Source organism: Dromaius novaehollandiae, chromosome 10 (genome assembly GCF_036370855.1).
Source record: "Dromaius novaehollandiae isolate bDroNov1 chromosome 10, bDroNov1.hap1, whole genome shotgun sequence".
In the NCBI taxonomy this organism is placed as follows: Eukaryota; Metazoa; Chordata; class Aves; order Casuariiformes; family Dromaiidae; genus Dromaius; species Dromaius novaehollandiae.
The window spans coordinates 1-19047 of NC_088107.1; the positions used below are offsets into that span (position 1 = coordinate 1).

The following is a 19047-nucleotide window of genomic DNA, read 5'->3' on the forward strand; positions in this document are numbered from 1 at the left end:
CCTTCGGTATTAACCACAAGCAAACGCTCGTCCGTCTCTTCTCCTCGTCAGCATTTGCTGTCCTTGGTTCCATCTCTGTAAGGAAGCGATAAACTCGCGTTTTACTTCCAGTGAAACGCTTAGGTTTATGCATGATCTTTTTCTCTTTACCCTGTTTTCTTTTTCCCCCTTTTTTCCTTCTTCTTTTCCTTAAGGGAAAGGTCTTAATACGGCACTTTGCACCATACGTTGCAGGGTAAACGGTCTGGAAACGTTACACACAGCAATTAGGGCTAGGTTATTAGGCAGGCGGGCACGTCGCCTAATACCTTCCTAACGCCATCTTCCACGAAACCTTATTTTTATTCCGCTTCAGTGTTATTGTTACTGTTCGCAAACCCTCGTATGCATGCGCTTAACCGACAACTCTCTCGGTCTTTAACTACGTGGAGGAACGACAGCCCTCGATTTGCCTGTCTCCCTTTCAACCTATTACCTTTTTGAGACTGCTCCTAGCTTCCTCTTACTCTTGCATGCTGGCCTCACAGGCGACGACCAAAACGAACAACTGGATCGCTAGGTCTAGCCCCTCTCTTCAAGATGTGCCCCTTCGGGGCTTACGTTCTTGGTCTCTTCAACTTCAGCCGTGGCAATTAATCTAAAAAAGTAAGTATGACATCTATTCCTTTCCGTAGCTGCGCGTACGATAACAAAACAAAAGAGAAACAGCCAAACAAAGCTAAGGCAGATACAGGGAACAGCAGCCACAGGGTAGGAACGGGTTACTCAGTCCTCAGCGCTGCCTCGGGGAGGCCGAAATAACTGCTAACGGTCATCAGCGATACTTACCCTAGTTACCCGTGCCAGAACGCCTCCTCCTGTAGCAGTTCCTGGTGATATCGAGGGGCCGCTGCATTCTGGCTTCCTTGTTTCATCCCGTCCCTTCGTATTAACCACAAGCAAACGCTCGTCCGTCTCTTCTCCTTCGTCAGCATTTGCTGTCCTCGGTTCCATATCTGTAAGGAAGCGATAAACTCGCGTTTTACTTCCAGTGAAACGCTTAGGTTTATGCATGATCTTTTTCTCTTTACCCTGTTTTCTTTTTCCCCCTTTTTTTTCTTTTTTTCCTTCTTCTTTTCCTTAAGGGAAAGGTCTTAATATGGCACTTTGCACCATACGTTGCAGGGTAAACGGTCTGGAAACGTTACACACAGCAATTAGGGCTAGGTTATTAGGCAGGCGGGCACGTCGCCTAATACCTACCTAACGCCATCTTCCACGAAACCTTATTTTATTCCGCTTCAGTGTTATTGTTACTGTTCGCAAACCCTCGTATGCATGCGCTTAACCGACAACTCTCTCGGTCTTTAACTACGTGGAGGAACGACAGCCCTCGATTTGCCTGTCTCCCTTTCAAACCTATTACCTTTTTGAGACTGCTCCTAGCTTCCTCTTACTCTTGCATGCTGGCCTCACAGGCGACGACCAAAATGAACCACCGGATCCCCAGGTCTTGCTGCTTCTCTTCGAGATGTCCCCCTTCGGTGGGCTACCCTGCCAAACAAACCAAAAAGACTGCCGAGGCCGCGAGGGTACCAGATTTTCAGACCGCTTCTCCGAGGCTTTCGGGGTGACTGACGTCACCGCTTCGCTTCACGTTACTCACAGCTACCTTCCTCTATTACTTAGGGCTAAACCTGTTTCTGTTTGCAGAGGGGCTTGTTGCTTGTTTAAACTTGACATATAGTCCATAACCTGCTCTGCATGCTCCCTAGTCCCTTCTGCTTTTGCAACACTTGTGGTAATTCAAGGCGGTAATTAAGAGTCCCCATTGTCCCATAGGCTGGAGCGAGACATTGCTGCTGCTCTGAGGAGGTGCCTAAAAGCCACGCTGTTTTCGCTAGCATCACTGGGGCTTCCCAGAGCCCATCGGTGTTCTCTTTTGCTCTTCCCGAGCCTTTTAGGTTTTTTAGGCTATTCCTTAGCCCTCCATTTTAGGGCAATGTTCTCCTTAAGCACTGCGCACAGCACGATTATCCCAGATCAGCCACATCGTGCACACACAGAGGCTTCTGAGAGGCGGCTCAGAAGAAAAGAGAGAAAAGTCTCTTTGTCATCCGCACATTCACCCGTCAACACTCTTCACCAGGAAGTGCTGTAACTTCCTGTTTCTCTAAAGCGGGACTGAGTCGAGGCGGAGACGCACATCGCACCCCATCTTTGTTAGAACGCCTCACTGCTGCGGGCACTGGGTCTGGCAGCAGTTTGAGGAAAGTTTGGGGCCTTGCACAGAGTGCAGGGGAAGGTCTGGAGTCAGTGACAACATTGCGGCAGGGCTCGGAGGCGTTTTGGGGCCTGTGGGGGTGTTGGGGCAGGATTTGTGGGTGGTTTAATGGCTCTGGGGGGGCTGGTTGCAGGAAGGGTGGGACTCTGCGGGGCCCTCAGGGCAGGGGTGCCATCCCAGATGCGTAGTGAGCACATGGGGTGCCCTACGTGGCTCTCAGCTCGGCGGGAGCAGCCACCGGTCTCCCACCCCACCAGACAGGGGAGCGGGGCGGGGGGGGGGGGGAGAGGAGGTGGAGGGATCTATGAGCTCGCAGAGAACGCCAGAGGAGGCAGCAGGGAACTCCCCAAGGACCCCGCGTCCCAGACGAGAGGAGGCATCAGGCTGCCGTGCCGCTGCTAGAGACATCCAGACCCCCGCGCAGGCACCCCACACACACTCCTCCAGGCTGCGTCCGCAGGGGCGAGCGCACGCCCCGGCCCGCGCTGGGGAGGAACCGGGGCCCTACAGGCGACACACGCAAAAGGGAGAGTCAGAGCCGCGCTCCGGCAGACCCGGCGCGGCGCGGCGCGGCGCGGCGCGGACCCCGCCCCGACTCCCCCCCCCCCCGCCCCGCCGCCTCCACGCAGCGACGGCCCCGGCTGGCAGGACACAGCCCGACACCCGCGGCCACCCGAAGGCACACGCTCGCCTCACCTCGCCTCACCGCGGCCCCCACATGCTCGACTCCAGCCCGCCTCTGCCCTCGCCCGCCGCCGTCCAGCCAAAACACCCGCCCTGCTCGCCGCCATCTTGCCCGCCGCCGCACCGCGCGTGCGCCGGCCGCCCAGGGCTCGCGCCGCCGCACCGCGCGTGCGCCGGCCGCCCAGGGCTCGCGCCGCCGCACCGCGCGTGCGCCGGCCGCCCAGGGCTCGCGCCGCCGCACCGCGCGTGCGCGGCCCAGGACCGCGAGAGTGGGGCGGGGGGAGCGCGAGGGGCGGGGGGAGCGCGAGGGGCGGGGGGAGCGCGAGGGGCGGGGGGAGCGCGAGGGGCGGGGGGAGCGCGAGGGGCGGGGGGAGCGCGAGGGGCGGGGGGAGCGCGAGGGGCGGGGGGAGCGCGAGGGGCGGGGGGAGCGCGAGGGGCGGGGGGAGCGCGAGGGGCGGGGGGAGCGCGAGGGGCGGGGCAGCCCAGACCCGCAATGGCCCCACCCTCGCGTGGTCGCAGCGCCGCGCTGCAGCCGGCCGGCTCCCGCGCGCCAACCGCAGCCCGCCGCGCCACCCCGGCGCTCAGGCCGAGCAGCGAGCGCCCCGAGGCTGCTCTGCCCGCGCCCGAGAGAGCGGCGGGCATCAGCGAGCAGGCGCTGGGGCTGCCCCGGGGAGAGAGCGCCGCGGAGCAGCTCCGAGACGGCACTGCCCGTCCCCGCGCCCCCAGGAAGCACCGAGAAGGAAAAGCCCTCTCGGGAAAAGCGCTCCCGGTCCGTGAGCACCGGGCAGGGGGCACGAGCGCGGCCCCTGCGCTTACCCGTCCCCGAGAGAGCGCAGAGTAGCGGCCAACACGGCGACCGGCAGCGCGCACGTGTGCGCCGGCTGCCCGCAACGGTCTCCGTACGCAGCGGTGGCCGCCGGCGGCTGCAGTGCTGCCTTGTCGACACGCGAGGGCAGCCGTGAGCGCGCCGGAACGCAATGCGCATGCGCGCCCCCCCCCCCCTCCCGCGTGCAGTGCCGCCTTTCAGACACGCGAGGGCAGCAAGGAGCAGGGCGCAGCGCTTTCCTGCCCCCCTTGCAAAATACTCGCTAGACAAAAGTGGCTTGGGCTCCTCCCGAACGCTTACCTGGCTTCATTACTACAGCTATTAGGAACCGAAGTGCATAGCCTTCTAGCAAAGGGAACGACCGTCTTTTCAAAACTTCCCGCGACTCCCCAGAATTGTCACTGCCTTGCATCAGCAGCCAGCTTCTTCCAACCCAGCCGCAAGAAACATTTTGCCTTCCCGGCAGAACTTTCTGCTCCCCGGGGGGTCCAAAGGAAACCCGTCACTCACTACTGTCTGTCAAAACGTACCGGAAGCCCTCAAATACAGGACAAGACGCCTTCTCTAAGGAAGCTGACTACTAGGTCTGCTTCACGGCAGCTTCTCCCCAGTATCAGGGTCCACTCAATAAACAAAATAGGACGAGAAATGTCTTAATCTGCTCCAAGTGCTTTCGTATAAGAGAACAACATCAAAACGAGGTATTATTGCATTTAGCCTCCACTACACGTGCTACCCCAGCGCCACGGACTTGCTTTAAAGCATCAGTGACGTACGCGGTCTGGCAGTAATTAATATTCACAGAATGAATACGCACTCGATCGAGTACGGGTGTTCATAAAAAGCTTTGCCAGTGCGTCGCTAGGTAACAAACCTAGACAAGCAGCTATTTGCCCTGATCCTTCGGCTTACATTTCTTCTGCCGGATGTAGTCAAACGTACCTGCATGCGGTGGCCTTGCGAGGCAGTGACACGGTGTCCGTGGGGTGGCTGTTCCAGGGTCTCTCGGGCTGTTCCAGGGTCCTCGGACAGCAACGGTGCTGGTCGACTTTCCCTTGCGCTGCACAGCAGGACAGCTCCGCACCGTGCCCTCCCAGCACCGCCACTCCTCCCAGCAGCTGCCTAACCGGCCCCAATCCTGAGCAAAGCTACGACCCCCAGGAGCCCGCAGCACCCCTCCTACTCTTCCCGCCCTCCCCATTTCCAAGAGGGACAGCCCCAGCCCCCGGGGACAACCCTGCGCCTGGTCACGCTGCTGTCCGAAAAGCGGATTCGTTGCCCGCTGTGCACTAAGCCAATAATGACACGCTCAGGAGAGACATTTGCTTATTTATTTCAGAGTTGTGCAAGCCTGGCTGCTCGGTGTTTTCCCCACAAATCAAGCGCAACTTCCCCCCCGCCCCGGCTTTCCAAGTAGCATTTATACAAGTTGCAAGGTTTGCAACTTTCCCTCTTACACCGGTTGGTTAGTGATTTACATACAATTCTAATATTGCTTACACACCATTTTAAAACTACGCATGCTCAGGGGAGGGGTCTTCACCCGGGCACAGGTCTTTCTGACCTATGGGCGTGATTTTCTGGTATTATAATGAGGACAGTTCAGTTCGGGGATACCTCGAATTCCTTTGCTAAATCGGCAACGTCTACATAGAAAACAAAACATTTTGATTTACTATTTCTTTAAGGCTTTAGCACTTCTAGCATGGCCTTGATTAAAGAATTATTTCCTCCCAGGAAATTGGGGGGGGGGGGTGTTCTCCTCATCTGCCTAGTTTAAACAGCAGGAACACTCTTTCTGAGCTTCCAAGGTTGTCTTGCAACACCATCGGAGATGGAAAACACTTCCTGCCCTGTACCGGGGAAAAACAGGGGCATTCCACTGTCCCCCGTGACCTGTGGGGACTCAGGCGTGAGTGACACATGTCCAGTAAGGAACAGACCCAGCGGGCACTACAGCTCCTGGCCTGCCACGCGGCCGCCTGCTGGGAACCCCGCTGGCAGGGACCTGCCGCCGCCGCCGCCGCCCCCCCCCGCGGGGCCACCTCGAGAGGCGCAGCATGGTCACCCAGTAGCCCCGCCTGAGAAGACTACACCTCCCAGCATACCGTGCACGCGAAAAGGGCGGCCCGGAAGCCCAGTGCCGGAAGACTACCGCTCCCAGCATGCCGCGCTCAGAACAAACAGGCCCCACCGGAAGCCCAGTGCCGGAAGACTACTGCTCCCGGCATGCCGCGCCGAAAGCTACGGCTCCCCGCAGTCCCGCCCCCCAACGCCCGCCCCCCACCCGCAGCGCTGGGGCACCTTTGACCCTCGGCACATTCCGTTCCTTTCCGTCCCGCCCCCCTTCCCCTTCCCCCCTGTCCCCCCGGAAACGGCCGCAGAGCCCCGAGCGCGGCCCCGCCGGCCCCACCACCGGCCCGGGGCTCCCCCGACACCCCCGCGACCGGCCCCGCCTCAGCTCCGACACTGCCCCCGCCCCTCCACGACCCTCCTCCCCCCGCTCCCCGACACGCTCCCGAGCTGACACAGGAGACCCCCCCCCCCCCCCCCCCGCGCTCCTCCGACCGCGCAGTAAACCGCACCACAGCCCCGGCGCACCCCCTTCCTCCCCCCGCCTCCGTGGCCCCGGGACGCTCCCAGCCGCCGGGACCCCCGGCACATGCGGGACCCGCAGCCTGCAGTGCGCCTCCCCCGGCCCCGCTCACCTCCTCCGCGGGGCGGCCGCCGGGCTGGGCCCAAAGGGCCGTGCTCCGTGGCAGCTCCGCTGCCCAGCTCCTGCCCCAGCGCCAGCTCCCCCCAACTGCGGCCCCAGCCCCCAAATGTGGGCCTGCCCTTGCCATCAGCCCCACCTGGGGCCTGTCCTGCCACCCAGCTCCCCCTGGCATTCATCCCAGCCCCAGGGCCCACAGCTGTGGGCCTGCAGGAACTGGGCAGGGGGCCTGGCCATCAGCCCCTTCAGGGACAGCTGGGGCTGCCAGGGCAGCAGAGGCACCCCCACTCTCCTGACAGCAGCTTGCTGAGAGCTGAAGGGAGAGCCCTGCCTGGGGTGTAGAGTGCGGAAAGGGGAGTATGCGGAGCACAAGAGAACAAATCGAGAGCTCTGGGTGCAACACAAGTCAAGAAAAAAAAAAAAAAAAAAAAAAAGAACAACGATAGAGCAAACAGAGTGACTCGGGGGGCACCAAAAGGAGGGCCCTGGGGCACACCCAGAAAACTCCAGGACAGGAGAAAAAGCTAAACAGAGACCTCTGCGGCGTGCCGCAAAACACACACGGGGCCACGGGGCGCACCGAAAGGCGCGCAGAGGGCTCGGGGGCAACCCAGAATGTGAACTGAGGGGTCCTGAGGGCATCAGAGGGCAAGTGCAGGGCTCTGGGGCAGACCAAAATACAGAGGAAGGGCCTTGGCGCACACCAGAGGGGTCACCAGGCACACCGCAGGGCTCAACGCGGCTGACAGGATGGCGCCTGCAGGCTGCCCCAGGCACACGAGCGACACTGCGGAGTGCCAAAAGCAAATCCGGGAGCGGTTCGGGGACCTCACGCAGCCCTGGAGGGGCTCTGGCTGCCCTTGCGATGAGGGGAAACACCCCCAAGAGCCCCGAGGGTCCAGGCAACGCAAGGGAAATTCCCCGCAGCTCTGGGAACAGCACCGGGCTCCCTGGCAAGCGCAGGCACTCCCAAGTACATGGGACTCGGGGACCAGCTCCCAGCCCCGGACACAATGCGTAACCTCCTGCCCCGGGCATCGTGTTCAGGCAAACCGCCCTGGAGCTCGGCACCAGCGTGCCTCCCCTTACCTACGATATCCAAAGAGTCACCGCCGCACCAGCGTCTGTCCGTCCGTCCGTCCATCCGTCGGGGAAGGGTCAGCTCCTGCCCCTGCCCTCGACGTGGCAGGTGTCCGAGTAGCCTCCCCCCAGTGCTTTTTCCTTCAGGGCTAGGATTCAGCTTGGAGAGCTGAGAGGAAAATGCCTGATCCCGCCTGCCTGCACTTCTGCCCTAACCCAGGCCAGAGCCCCTCAGGTTACTTAGTCCTCAGCGCTGCCTCGGGGAGGCCGAAATAACTGCTAACGGTCATTAGCGATACTTACCCTAGTTACCCGTGCCAGAACGCCTCCTCCTGTAGCAGTTCCTGGTGATATCGAGGGGCCGCTGCATTCTGGCTTCCTTGTTTCATCCCGTCCCTTCGGTATTAACCGCAAGCAAACGCTCGTCCGTCTCTTCTCCTCGTCAGCATTTGCTGTCCTTGGTTCCATCTCTGTAAGGAAGCGATAAACTCGCGTTTTACTTCCAGCGAAACGCTTAGGTTTATGCATGATCTTTTTCTCTTTACCCTGTTTTCTTTTTCCCCCTTTTTTCCTTCTTCTTTTCCTTAAGGGAAAGGTCTTAATACGGCACTTTGCACCATACGTTGCAGGGTAAACGGTCTGGAAACGTTACACACAGCAATTAGGGCTAGGTTATTAGGCAGGCGGGCACGTCGCCTAATACCTACCTAACGCCATCTTCCACGAAACCTTATTTTATTCCGCTTCAGTGTTATTGTTACTGTTCGCAAACCCTCGTATGCATGCGCTTAACCGACAACTCTCTCGGTCTTTAACTACGTGGAGGAACGACAGCCCTCGATTTGCCTGTCTCCCTTTCAAACCTATTACCTTTTTGAGACTGCTCCTAGCTTCCTCTTACTCTTGCATGCTGGCCTCACAGGCGACGACCAAAACGAACAACTGGATCGCTAGGTCTAGCCCCCTCTCTTCAAGATGTGCCCCTTCGGGGCTTACGTTTCTTGGTCTCTTCAACTTCAGCCGTGGCAATTAATCTAAAAAAGTAAGTATGACATCTATTCCTTTCCGTAGCTGCGGGTACGATAACAAAACAAAAGAAAGGCAGATACAGGGAACAGCAGCCACAGGGTAGGAACGGGTTACTCAGTCCTCAGCGCTGCCTCGGGGAGGCCGAAATAACTGCTAACGGTCATTAGCGATACTTACCCTAGTTACCCATGCCAGAACGCCTCCTCCTGTAGCAGTTCCTGGTGATATCGAGGGGCCGCTGCATTCTGGCTTCCTTGTTTCATCCCGTCCCTTCGGTATTAACCACAAGCAAACGCTCGTCCGTCTCTTCTCCTCGTCAGCATTTGCTGTCCTTGGTTCCATCTCTGTAAGGAAGCGATAAACTCGCGTTTTACTTCCAGTGAAACGCTTAGGTTTATGCATGATCTTTTTCTCTTTACCCTGTTTTCTTTTTCCCCCTTTTTTCCTTCTTCTTTTCCTTAAGGGAAAGGTCTTAATACGGCACTTTGCACCATACGTTGCAGGGTAAACGGTCTGGAAACGTTACACACAGCAATTAGGGCTAGGTTATTAGGCAGGCGGGCACGTCGCCTAATACCTTCCTAACGCCATCTTCCACGAAACCTTATTTTTATTCCGCTTCAGTGTTATTGTTACTGTTCGCAAACCCTCGTATGCATGCGCTTAACCGACAACTCTCTCGGTCTTTAACTACGTGGAGGAACGACAGCCCTCGATTTGCCTGTCTCCCTTTCAAACCTATTACCTTTTTGAGACTGCTCCTAGCTTCCTCTTACTCTTGCATGCTGGCCTCACAGGCGACGACCAAAACGAACAACTGGATCGCTAGGTCTAGCCCCCTCTCTTCAAGATGTGCCCCTTCGGGGCTTACGTTTCTTGGTCTCTTCAACTTCAGCCGTGGCAATTAATCTAAAAAAGTAAGTATGACATCTATTCCTTTCCGTAGCTGCGCGTACGATAACAAAACAAAAGAGAAACAGCCAAAACAAAGCTAAGGCAGATACAGGGAACAGCAGCCACAGGGTAGGAACGGGTTACTCAGTCCTCAGCGCTGCCTCGGGGAGGCCGAAATAACTGCTAACGGTCATCAGCGATACTTACCCTAGTTACCCGTGCCAGAACGCCTCCTCCTGTAGCAGTTCCTGGTGATATCGAGGGGCCGCTGCATTCTGGCTTCCTTGTTTCATCCCGTCCCTTCGGTATTAACCACAAGCAAACGCTCGTCCGTCTCTTCTCTTCGTCAGCATTTGCTGTCCTCGGTTCCATATCTGTAAGGAAGCGATAAACTCGCGTTTTACTTCCAGTGAAACGCTTAGGTTTATGCATGATCTTTTTCTCTTTACCCTGTTTTCTTTTTCCCCCTTTTTTTTCTTTTTTTCCTTCTTCTTTTCCTTAAGGGAAAGGTCTTAATATGGCACTTTGCACCATACGTTGCAGGGTAAACGGTCTGGAAACGTTACACACAGCAATTAGGGCTAGGTTATTAGGCAGGCGGGCACGTCGCCTAATACCTACCTAACGCCATCTTCCACGAAACCTTATTTTATTCCGCTTCAGTGTTATTGTTACTGTTCGCAAACCCTCGTATGCATGCGCTTAACCGACAACTCTCTCGGTCTTTAACTACGTGGAGGAACGACAGCCCTCGATTTGCCTGTCTCCCTTTCAAACCTATTACCTTTTTGAGACTGCTCCTAGCTTCCTCTTACTCTTGCATGCTGGCCTCACAGGCGACGACCAAAATGAACCACCGGATCCCCAGGTCTTGCTGCTTCTCTTCGAGATGTCCCCCTTCGGTGGGCTACCCTGCCAAACAAACCAAAAAGACTGCCGAGGCCGCGAGGGTACCAGATTTTCAGACCGCTTCTCCGAGGCTTTCGGGGTGACTGACGTCACCGCTTCGCTTCACGTTACTCACAGCTACCTTCCTCTATTACTTAGGGCTAAACCTGTTTCTGTTTGCAGAGGGGCTTGTTGCTTGTTTAAACTTGACATATAGTCCATAACCTGCTCTGCATGCTCCCTAGTCCCTTCTGCTTTTGCAACACTTGTGGTAATTCAAGGCGGTAATTAAGAGTCCCCATTGTCCCATAGGCTGGAGCGAGACATTGCTGCTGCTCTGAGGAGGTGCCTAAAAGCCACGCTGTTTTCGCTAGCATCACTGGGGCTTCCCAGAGCCCATCGGTGTTCTCTTTTGCTCTTCCCGAGCCTTTTAGGTTTTTTAGGCTATTCCTTAGCCCTCCATTTTAGGGCAATGTTCTCCTTAAGCACTGCGCACAGCACGATTATCCCAGATCAGCCACATCGTGCACACACAGAGGCTTCTGAGAGGCGGCTCAGAAGAAAAGAGAGAAAAGTCTCTTTGTCATCCGCACATTCACCCGTCAACACTCTTCACCAGGAAGTGCTGTAACTTCCTGTTTCTCTAAAGCGGGACTGAGTCGAGGCGGAGACGCACATCGCACCCCATCTTTGTTAGAACGCCTCACTGCTGCGGGCACTGGGTCTGGCAGCAGTTTGAGGAAAGTTTGGGGCCTTGCACAGAGTGCAGGGGAAGGTCTGGAGTCAGTGACAACATTGCGGCAGGGCTCGGAGGCGTTTTGGGGCCTGTGGGGGTGTTGGGGCAGGATTTGTGGGTGGTTTAATGGCTCTGGGGGGGCTGGTTGCAGGAAGGGTGGGACTCTGCGGGGCCCTCAGGGCAGGGGTGCCATCCCAGATGCGTAGTGAGCACATGGGGTGCCCTACGTGGCTCTCAGCTCGGCGGGAGCAGCCACCGGTCTCCCACCCCACCAGACAGGGGAGCGGGGCGGGGGGGGGGGGGAGAGGAGGTGGAGGGATCTATGAGCTCGCAGAGAACGCCAGAGGAGGCAGCAGGGAACTCCCCAAGGACCCCGCGTCCCAGACGAGAGGAGGCATCAGGCTGCCGTGCCGCTGCTAGAGACATCCAGACCCCCGCGCAGGCACCCCACACACACTCCTCCAGGCTGCGTCCGCAGGGGCGAGCGCACGCCCCGGCCCGCGCTGGGGAGGAACCGGGGCCCTACAGGCGACACACGCAAAAGGGAGAGTCAGAGCCGCGCTCCGGCAGACCCGGCGCGGCGCGGCGCGGCGCGGCGCGGACCCCGCCCCGACTCCCCCCCCCCCCGCCCCGCCGCCTCCACGCAGCGACGGCCCCGGCTGGCAGGACACAGCCCGACACCCGCGGCCACCCGAAGGCACACGCTCGCCTCACCTCGCCTCACCGCGGCCCCCACATGCTCGACTCCAGCCCGCCTCTGCCCTCGCCCGCCGCCGTCCAGCCAAAACACCCGCCCTGCTCGCCGCCATCTTGCCCGCCGCCGCACCGCGCGTGCGCCGGCCGCCCAGGGCTCGCGCCGCCGCACCGCGCGTGCGCCGGCCGCCCAGGGCTCGCGCCGCCGCACCGCGCGTGCGCCGGCCGCCCAGGGCTCGCGCCGCCGCACCGCGCGTGCGCGGCCCAGGACCGCGAGAGTGGGGCGGGGGGAGCGCGAGGGGCGGGGGGAGCGCGAGGGGCGGGGGGAGCGCGAGGGGCGGGGGGAGCGCGAGGGGCGGGGGGAGCGCGAGGGGCGGGGGGAGCGCGAGGGGCGGGGGGAGCGCGAGGGGCGGGGGGAGCGCGAGGGGCGGGGGGAGCGCGAGGGGCGGGGGGAGCGCGAGGGGCGGGGGGAGCGCGAGGGGCGGGGGGAGCGCGAGGGGCGGGGGGAGCGCGAGGGGCGGGGGGAGCGCGAGGGGCGGGGGGAGCGCGAGGGGCGGGGGGAGCGCGAGGGGCGGGGGGAGCGCGAGGGGCGGGGGGAGCGCGAGGGGCGGGGCAGCCCAGACCCGCAATGGCCCCACCCTCGCGTGGTCGCAGCGCCGCGCTGCAGCCGGCCGGCTCCCGCGCGCCAACCGCAGCCCGCCGCGCCACCCCGGCGCTCAGGCCGAGCAGCGAGCGCCCCGAGGCTGCTCTGCCCGCGCCCGAGAGAGCGGCGGGCATCAGCGAGCAGGCGCTGGGGCTGCCCCGGGGAGAGAGCGCCGCGGAGCAGCTCCGAGACGGCACTGCCCGTCCCCGCGCCCCCAGGAAGCACCGAGAAGGAAAAGCCCTCTCGGGAAAAGCGCTCCCGGTCCGTGAGCACCGGGCAGGGGGCACGAGCGCGGCCCCTGCGCTTACCCGTCCCCGAGAGAGCGCAGAGTAGCGGCCAACACGGCGACCGGCAGCGCGCACGTGTGCGCCGGCTGCCCGCAACGGTCTCCGTACGCAGCGGTGGCCGCCGGCGGCTGCAGTGCTGCCTTGTCGACACGCGAGGGCAGCCGTGAGCGCGCCGGAACGCAATGCGCATGCGCGCCCCCCCCCCCCTCCCGCGTGCAGTGCCGCCTTTCAGACACGCGAGGGCAGCAAGGAGCAGGGCGCAGCGCTTTCCTGCCCCCCTTGCAAAATACTCGCTAGACAAAAGTGGCTTGGGCTCCTCCCGAACGCTTACCTGGCTTCATTACTACAGCTATTAGGAACCGAAGTGCATAGCCTTCTAGCAAAGGGAACGACCGTCTTTTCAAAACTTCCCGCGACTCCCCAGAATTGTCACTGCCTTGCATCAGCAGCCAGCTTCTTCCAACCCAGCCGCAAGAAACATTTTGCCTTCCCGGCAGAACTTTCTGCTCCCCGGGGGGTCCAAAGGAAACCCGTCACTCACTACTGTCTGTCAAAACGTACCGGAAGCCCTCAAATACAGGACAAGACGCCTTCTCTAAGGAAGCTGACTACTAGGTCTGCTTCACGGCAGCTTCTCCCCAGTATCAGGGTCCACTCAATAAACAAAATAGGACGAGAAATGTCTTAATCTGCTCCAAGTGCTTTCGTATAAGAGAACAACATCAAAACGAGGTATTATTGCATTTAGCCTCCACTACACGTGCTACCCCAGCGCCACGGACTTGCTTTAAAGCATCAGTGACGTACGCGGTCTGGCAGTAATTAATATTCACAGAATGAATACGCACTCGATCGAGTACGGGTGTTCATAAAAAGCTTTGCCAGTGCGTCGCTAGGTAACAAACCTAGACAAGCAGCTATTTGCCCTGATCCTTCGGCTTACATTTCTTCTGCCGGATGTAGTCAAACGTACCTGCATGCGGTGGCCTTGCGAGGCAGTGACACGGTGTCCGTGGGGTGGCTGTTCCAGGGTCTCTCGGGCTGTTCCAGGGTCCTCGGACAGCAACGGTGCTGGTCGACTTTCCCTTGCGCTGCACAGCAGGACAGCTCCGCACCGTGCCCTCCCAGCACCGCCACTCCTCCCAGCAGCTGCCTAACCGGCCCCAATCCTGAGCAAAGCTACGACCCCCAGGAGCCCGCAGCACCCCTCCTACTCTTCCCGCCCTCCCCATTTCCAAGAGGGACAGCCCCAGCCCCCGGGGACAACCCTGCGCCTGGTCACGCTGCTGTCCGAAAAGCGGATTCGTTGCCCGCTGTGCACTAAGCCAATAATGACACGCTCAGGAGAGACATTTGCTTATTTATTTCAGAGTTGTGCAAGCCTGGCTGCTCGGTGTTTTCCCCACAAATCAAGCGCAACTTCCCCCCCGCCCCGGCTTTCCAAGTAGCATTTATACAAGTTGCAAGGTTTGCAACTTTCCCTCTTACACCGGTTGGTTAGTGATTTACATACAATTCTAATATTGCTTACACACCATTTTAAAACTACGCATGCTCAGGGGAGGGGTCTTCACCCGGGCACAGGTCTTTCTGACCTATGGGCGTGATTTTCTGGTATTATAATGAGGACAGTTCAGTTCGGGGATACCTCGAATTCCTTTGCTAAATCGGCAACGTCTACATAGAAAACAAAACATTTTGATTTACTATTTCTTTAAGGCTTTAGCACTTCTAGCATGGCCTTGATTAAAGAATTATTTCCTCCCAGGAAATTGGGGGGGGGGGGGGTGTTCTCCTCATCTGCCTAGTTTAAACAGCAGGAACACTCTTTCTGAGCTTCCAAGGTTGTCTTGCAACACCATCGGAGATGGAAAACACTTCCTGCCCTGTACCGGGGAAAAACAGGGGCATTCCACTGTCCCCCGTGACCTGTGGGGACTCAGGCGTGAGTGACACATGTCCAGTAAGGAACAGACCCAGCGGGCACTACAGCTCCTGGCCTGCCACGCGGCCGCCTGCTGGGAACCCCGCTGGCAGGGACCTGCCGCCGCCGCCGCCGCCCCCCCCCCGCGGGGCCACCTCGAGAGGCGCAGCATGGTCACCCAGTAGCCCCGCCTGAGAAGACTACACCTCCCAGCATACCGTGCACGCGAAAAGGGCGGCCCGGAAGCCCAGTGCCGGAAGACTACCGCTCCCAGCATGCCGCGCTCAGAACAAACAGGCCCCACCGGAAGCCCAGTGCCGGAAGACTACTGCTCCCGGCATGCCGCGCCGAAAGCTACGGCTCCCCGCAGTCCCGCCCCCCAACGCCCGCCCCCCACCCGCAGCGCTGGGGCACCTTTGACCCTCGGCACATTCCGTTCCTTTCCGTCCCGCCCCGCCCCCCTTCCCCTTCCCCCCTGTCCCCCCGGAAACGGCCGCAGAGCCCCGAGCGCGGCCCCGCCGGCCCCACCACCGGCCCGGGGCTCCCCCGACACCCCCGCGACCGGCCCCGCCTCAGCTCCGACACTGCCCCCGCCCCTCCACGACCCTCCTCCCCCCGCTCCCCGACACGCTCCCGAGCTGACACAGGAGACCCCCCCCCCGCGCTCCTCCGACCGCGCAGTAAACCGCACCACAGCCCCGGCGCACCCCCTTCCTCCCCCCGCCTCCGTGGCCCCGGGACGCTCCCAGCCGCCGGGACCCCCGGCACATGCGGGACCCGCAGCCTGCAGTGCGCCTCCCCCGGCCCCACTCACCTCCTCCGCGGGGCGGCCGCCGGGCTGGTCCCGAAGGGCCGTGCTCCGTGGCAGCTCCACTGCCCAGCTCCTGCCCCAGCGCCAGCTCCCCCCAACTGCGGCCCCAGCCCCCAAATGTGGGCCTGCCCTTGCCATCAGCCCCACCTGGGGCCTGTCCTGCCACCCAGCTCCCCCTGGCATTCATCCCAGCCCCAGGGCCCGCAGCTGTGGGCCTGCAGGAACTGGGCAGGGGGCCTGGCCATCAGCCCCTTCAGGGACAGCTGGGGCTGCCAGGGCAGCAGAGGCACCCCACTCTCCTGACAGCAGCTTGCTGAGAGCTGAAGGGAGAGCCCTGCCTGGGGTGTAGAGTGCGGAAAGGGGAGTATGCGGAGCACAAGAGAACAAATCGAGAGCTCTGGGTGCAACACAAGTCAAGAAAAAAAAAAAAAAAAAAAAAGAACAACGATAGAGCAAACAGAGTGACTCGGGGGGCACCAAAAGGAGGGCCCTGGGGCACACCCAGAAGCACCCAGAAAACTCCAGGACAGGAGAAAAAGCTAAACAGAGACCTCTGCGGCGTGCCGCAAAACACACACGGGGCCACGGGGCGCACCGAAAGGCATGCAGAGGGCTCGGGGGCAACCCAGAATGTGAACTGAGGGGTCCTGAGGGCATCAGAGGGCAAGTGCAGGGCTCTGGGGCAGACCAAAATACAGAGGAAGGGCCTTGGCGCACACCAGAGGGGTCACCAGGCACGCCGCAGGGCTCAACGCGGCTGACAGGATGGCGCCTGCAGGCTGCCCCAGGCACACGAGCGACACTGCGGAGTGCCAAAAGCAAATCCGGGAGTGGTTCGGGGACCTCACACAGCCCTGGAGGGGCTCTGGCTGCCCTTGCGATGAGGGGAAACACCCCCAAGAGCCCCGAGGGTCCAGGCAACGCAAGGGAAATTCCCCGCAGCTCTGGGAACAGCACCGGGCTCCCTGGCAAGCGCAGGCACTCCCAAGTACATGGGACTCGGGGACCAGCTCCCAGCCCCGGACACAATGCGTAACCTCCTGCCCCGGGCATCGTGTTCAGGCAAACCGCCCTGGAGCTCGGCACCAGCGTGCCTCCCCTTACCTACGATATCCAAAGAGTCACCGCCGCACCAGCGTCTGTCCGTCCGTCCGTCCGTCTGTCGGGGAAGGGTCAGCTCCTGCCCCTGCCCTCGACGTGGCAGGTGTCCGAGTAGCCTCCCCCCAGTGCTTTTTCCTTCAGGGCTAGGATTCAGCTTGGAGAGCTGAGAGGAAAATGCCTGATCCCGCCTGCCTGCACTTCTGCCCTAACCCAGGCCAGAGCCCCTCAGGTTACTTAGTCCTCAGCGCTGCCTCGGGGAGGCCGAAATAACTGCTAACGGTCATTAGCCATACTTACCCTAGTTACCCGTGCCAGAACGCCTCCTCCTGTAGCAGTTCCTGGTGATATCGAGGGGCCGCTGCATTCTGGCTTCCTTGTTTCATCCCGTCCCTTCGGTATTAACCGCAAGCAAACGCTCGTCCGTCTCTTCTCCTCGTCAGCATTTGCTGTCCTTGGTTCCATCTCTGTAAGGAAGCGATAAACTCGCATTTTACTTCCAGTGAAACGCTTAGGTTTATGCATGATCTTTTTCTCTTTACCCTGTTTTCTTTTTCCCCCTTTTTTTTCTTTTTTTTCCTTCTTCTTTTCCTTAAGGGAAAGGTCTTAATACGGCACTTTGCACCATACGTTGCAGAGTAAACGGTCTGGAAACGTTACACACAGCAATTAGGCCTAGGTTATTAGGCAGGCGGGCACGTCGTCTAATACTTACCTACGCCATCTTCCACAAAACCTTATTTTCATTCTGCTTCAGTATTATCGTTACTGTTCTCAAACCCATGTATACACATGCTTAACTGACAATTCTCTTGGTCTTCAGCTACGTGGGGGAATGATAGCCTTGATCTGCCTGTCTCCGTTTCAAACCTATTACCCTTCTGAGACTGCTCCTAGCTTCCTCTTATGCTTGGATGCTGGCCTCACAGGCGACGACCAAAACGAACAACTGGATCGCTAGGTCTAGCTGCTTCTCTTCAAGATGTGCCCCTTCGGTGCTTACATTTCTTGGTCTCTTCAACTTCCACACCCTTCTTATGGGAACAAAGCACCTCGTGCGCTGCGGCTCGGTACTGGCCGTGACCACGCGAGGAGGGGCAGTGAGCCAGGGCAGCAGACCCGCCGCAGCACTGCTGTGTGAGCCTACGCGGGCAGGAGCGAGAACGGCGACTGCACCGTGCACACCTGCGACCGTTTCTGCGACACAGCTCTGCGGTCACAGGAGAGCGACAGGGATCACCGCGGCGGCCGCGCGCACATTCCGGACCGCTGGGTGGCGGTACCGCTGTCTGGTCACACGAGGCCAGGTGCGAGCACCGTGACGCCAGGGCGCTAGCGCGGGGCCCTTCCGTGCCGTGCAGCATAGCTCGCTGTTCACAGGAGGGCAGCGCTGAGCCCGCCGGCGCCACGGCGCGCGCATGGGACGAAGGGCTGCAGGAGCCCGCACGGGGTGCTCACACGAGGGCGCAGGTCAGCACAGCGAAGCCGCTGCGCACGCGTAGAACTCCCGCCGCAAGGCCGCGTTGTGACGGCAGGAGAGCGCCGGGCGCTCGCGCCAGACCCTTTGCTGCAGTACCGCGCTGTGATCACGCAGGGATAAACCGCGGAGCCACGGCGCATGCGCAGAACGCCGGCTGTAGTAGCGCACTGCCATCACACGGAGGCAGGGGCGTAGCGGTGCAAACGCGCATGCGTAGCACTTCTGCTGCAGTACTACCTTCTGAGCAGCGAGAAGGGGGGGGCAGTGAGCTGTGCGGCGCCACGGCGCATGCGTGCCAGTCGCACGCGCCGGAGTCGGAGTGCGGTGCGCGTGCGCGGCTCGTCTTCAGCAGCTGGTCTTCAGCAGCTCGACGGGAGGCGCGGGCTTGACGCCTGTTCCCGCGCTGCTTCGCTGAGGGAGGAAGCGAGCACACAGGGGAGGAAGATGGACAGGGGACGGGGAGGGACCGAACCTCTGCCCAGCGCGGCAGCACATGGGAGTGCAGCACACGTTTATTAGACAACCAACCCCCCGCGGCCCACGCACACGCCTCTCCAACTGGCTCCAACACCCCTGAACCAGCCATCCGCCAAGCTCTGACTACTCCAGCCCCATCACTCACTGGGGTCAGGGGTCACAGCAGGTCTGAAGGTATGGATGGAGAGACGGAGGGATGGGGAGAGGAAAAAAATGGTCGTGGAGAGAGAAAGGGGGGGGGATGGTGTGTGGGAGGGGTGGGGGGGAGAGAGGAATAAACGGATGGGATCCAGACAGAGGGAAGTGAAAAGAAAGAGAACGATGGAGGGGGTGGAAAGAGGAATGGGAGAGATGGAGGAGGCACACAGAAGAACAGGGGGCTGGAAAGAGAAAGGGATGGGGAGACATGCAGAGGCACAGAGATGGAGGGCTGGACAGAAAGTTTGACCTTAAGCCAAGAGGCAGAAGAGAGGAAAAGTGGGATGCAGACGTGGCAGAGGAATAGAAACAGGAAAGGGGAG

General features: G+C 60.2%; 2 long non-coding RNA genes across 6 annotated transcripts; both read right to left on the reverse strand.

Moving 5' to 3' along the window:
* Positions 1 to 947: 947 nt before the first annotated feature.
* Positions 948 to 6038, reverse strand: LOC135329406 (uncharacterized). Its single transcript, XR_010390865.1, has 3 exons — positions 4716 to 6038; positions 1406 to 1533; positions 948 to 995 (listed from the first exon to the last, which is right to left on the reverse strand). It is a non-coding gene; the product is annotated as an uncharacterized LOC135329406 (long non-coding RNA).
* A 961-nt stretch (positions 6039 to 6999) lies between these two features.
* On the reverse strand, positions 7000 to 17910 carry LOC135329405 (uncharacterized). Of its 5 annotated transcripts, XR_010390862.1 has the most exons (8): positions 16870 to 17910; positions 13710 to 14413; positions 10274 to 10401; positions 9697 to 9863; positions 9341 to 9504; positions 8773 to 8939; positions 8437 to 8600; positions 7000 to 8036 (listed from the first exon to the last, which is right to left on the reverse strand). It is a non-coding gene; the product is annotated as an uncharacterized LOC135329405 (long non-coding RNA). The 5 variants fall into 5 exon arrangements; XR_010390863.1 differs by lacking the exon at positions 13710 to 14413 and having other exon boundaries at positions 16870 to 17893; XR_010390861.1 differs by lacking the exons at positions 13710 to 14413; positions 16870 to 17910 and adding an exon at positions 12758 to 12877.
* Between the last annotated feature and the right edge of the window lie 1137 nt (positions 17911 to 19047).